We start from the raw sequence: 3,677 nt of genomic DNA, 5'->3' as shown, positions 1-3,677 counted from the left end.
GCTGTAGAAACTCTGCCAAATCAGACTGGAGCCTGGTGTTGCCATCCGGTTTCACCAGTCCTCAGTCAAATCGTCCAACCCATGCTAGCATGGAAAGCGGACGTTAAACGATGATGATGATGATTACATGGAAAAATGCGAGCATGAAAAATAATATTCTTAAGATTATAAACCTGGAAAAGTACAGGACAGGTTATTACACCTGTTACTGACACAACATTTTGTAATATTTTACTTCATAACTGTTTTTCTACTAATTTTTGTTCATTGCAACTAACGATTCTGAATTCCTCATGCATTTTTCTATCATTTAAGCCTAAGAAAAGTATACTTTTAATTTAAAATCAAAAAATTTATGTTAATTGAAGATGAATATCTGCCTTACTGCCCCCCTTGAGGTTGCAGATATTTTGATGTAGTTTTTTTTCTACTGAACCAAATCTCAAATTATTCATGCCAAAGTGTATCTGAGGAGGTGCCTTCTTTAAAACTATTAACAGTTTGCAATTTAGTTGAGGACTGAATTAGTGGTGAAGCTTGGAAGCTGCTGTGACTGACGAAATGGTGGACTTAGGAATATATTCAACCACGGTAGTGGTTGAATGATATATATATGTATACACACACACACACACACACACACACACACACACACATATATATATATATCGTGAAAGTGGTAATAAGCAATGGAAATTCTGAAAGTATAATAGCTAGAGTAAGAATGGATTGGAGAAAGTTCAAGCAACTTTGGTATCAAAGGATTTCTCCCATGGGATGAAAAGTAAATTGTATGGTACTTGTATATGAGCAATGACACTGCATAGTACTGAAGCATGGGTTCTGAGTGTATAAGGCCTGCAATGACTAGAAAGAAATGAAGCAAGCATGCTTCACTGGATGTGTAACATGTAATAACAATGTGCATAAACAACTGAGTACAAATGAGCTGAGAAAAATATCTGGGTATAAGAGGAATCAAATATGATGTACAAGAGAGAAATTAGTCCTATGCTCTTGCTTATCTCCCTTTGCCTTCACTTTTTTGCTGTGGTCTATCAAAATTTGGACGTTTGATTGTTTAATATGTTTCTATTGAAAGAAAAAAAAGAAACCATTCAAATATGAAAGAACTTAATGAATGGAAGTATTCCATAAATATACTATCTATGTTTTCATTTATATCTTTGATATTGTATTCCTGCAATACCTTTAAAATATTTTGGAGTAAATATGCTATAATAAGTTTTTCAAATAAATTCCCTTTTAAAACTGTAGTAAAAGTTTTATTACTTTCCTTGTAATATTTCAGAATTCAGACTTTATAATTTTTTTAATATAATACCATTCAGTATTCTGAGTTTGTGATCTTTCAAGCTTTTGATATTCTAATTCTTTTGTGCTTTAAAATGTTACCTTCTTGCATTTGATTTTATGATCCATCTAGAACTCATCTTTTCTCATTATCACCAAATTCTTATTGCTTCTGTCCCTATTGCCTATATCCCTATTACCCATTTCTCTATCCATATTTATTATACATCCATAATTCACATTCACCTCACTTTTTTTGTTTTTTTACTATTTGCTAGTGAACTAATGTAGGAAGTGCCAAATAATCTATACCTTCACCCTTTCTCTACAGCTAGTCATCACTCCCTCAGTCCTCAGCTACTTCCTATTGACACATATCACTGGCTCTTACCATTGTCTAATTTTGCCTCTATTACTATCCATCACTCTCTTCTTCCATACCTTCACTAACCAGTACTGTCACTTCTGTCATCACTCTCCTACACTCATCTTCTTGAACATGTTACCTTGTCTATATATACACACCATAGTGTATCAAGGACTTTTTTAGCTTTTCATGTTACAAGACAACTTCACTAATGTGGTGTCATAATAGAATACACTCAGTACACTCCATTAAGTAGTTAATGGGCAAGTAAAGAGAACTCTTTAGTCTTGTCAAGGACCTGGCAAATTTTCTACTACTGATACTATGATAAAATGTATCCAGTGCACTCTCCAAAGTGGTTGGAGTTAGGAAGGACATTTACTAAAAGTGAAGTGACACGGGGTTCTAGGAGAAGAGTAACTCTGAATAAGAATATAAGAATTAACAGAGACTGTGAAAACTGTTCAGCCAGTGCCAACATGGAAAGTCACTGTAAAAGGATATTGATGATAACGATAATGATGATGATAAGGAGACAGACACACATCCATTGGATCCTGTGCAGGTGGCACGTAAAATACACCATTTTGAGCGTGGCTGTTGCCAATACCGCATGACTGGCCTTCGTGCCGGTGGCACGTAAAAGCACCCACTACACTCTCAGAGTGGTTGGCGTTAGGAAGGGCATCCAGCTGTAGAAACCCTGCCAGATCAGATTGGAGCCTGGTGTAGCCATCTGATTTCACCAGTCCTCAGTCAAATCGTCCAACCCATACTACCAGTTTATGGGATTACCTTTGGTTTCCTGTCCATAAAGAGTTGATTTATGGCATACCATCAGATCCTAAAAACTTGTTGGCTCAAGACCTCTTAAGAATATGGAAGAGGAAATGCATCAATACTCAAAGGTAACAATTGGGGATTATCTCCTTTTGCTATTGGCTATTGACTTCAAGCTGTGCCGCCATCCTGTAGGCTTCAAAAAGCCAGCAGGAACCTCCTGAAATGTAAACATGGCCTGAAAATCTCTGTTTTAGAGTTAAGGATGTTCCCAGATACGGTGCTACCGCCAGCAATAACAGCAATAATGGCAGCAATGACAACAGCAGCAGCAGCAGCGATGGTGGTTCTAGCAGAAACACCAGCAGAACCACAGCTAATGACATCTCTAGCAGCAATGGCAAGTCTCCCACCAATGATGAAGACCACAATAACAACAACAGCACCTTCACCGTCACCGGCAGTGGTGATACCATTACCAATGCCACCACCACCTCCAGTGATACCAATACCAGTAGTTCCAGCCCCAACAACAACACCAGCAGATACAAATACAGCACCGACAACACATGCCCACAAAGATACATTGGATGCTCTGGAAACTCTTTCAAGCAATGTTTCTTCAACCACAGGTCTTCCTTCAGAGTTCCAGAAAGGATATACGTAACATCACTGGCCAGCCACATCTGGCAATTAAGAGACAATGGGATTCCATACTTGATCTGATGGAAAATCCTCAAGAACTCAGGCCCCTACATCAGAGGGACGAAGCATTGCAAGTTATGCAAAGCTGAACACACGAGAATCCTAAAGGACTCACTTGAACCAGAGAACATCCTTAACTCCAGAATGGAGATCTTCAAGCCATGCTTACTCTTCAGGAGGTTCCTGCTTGCTTTTTGGAACCCATAGGATAGTAGCAGAGCCGGAAGTCAATGACTAATAGCAAAGGGAGATAATCCCCAATTGTGACCTTTGAGTAGTGATGCTTTTCCTCCTCCATATTTTAAAGAGGTCTTGGGGCTAACAGGTTTTTGGGATCTGACGATACTCCATAAAGCTAAACTCTTTATGGACAGGAAACCTAAGGTAATCCCATTAACTGGCCTTCCCCATTTTTAATATATACTGCTCTACATCTTAGAGTGTACTTCTTTCGGATTTATGTTTTTTTACAGACGAGATATATATATATATATATATATATATATATATA

The sequence above is a fragment of the Octopus bimaculoides genome, chromosome 1 (genome assembly GCF_001194135.2).
Source record: "Octopus bimaculoides isolate UCB-OBI-ISO-001 chromosome 1, ASM119413v2, whole genome shotgun sequence".
NCBI classification, from domain to species: domain Eukaryota; kingdom Metazoa; phylum Mollusca; class Cephalopoda; order Octopoda; family Octopodidae; genus Octopus; species Octopus bimaculoides.
The sequence above is the reverse complement of the archived record's forward strand: the minus strand, read 5'-3'. Positions refer to the sequence as shown.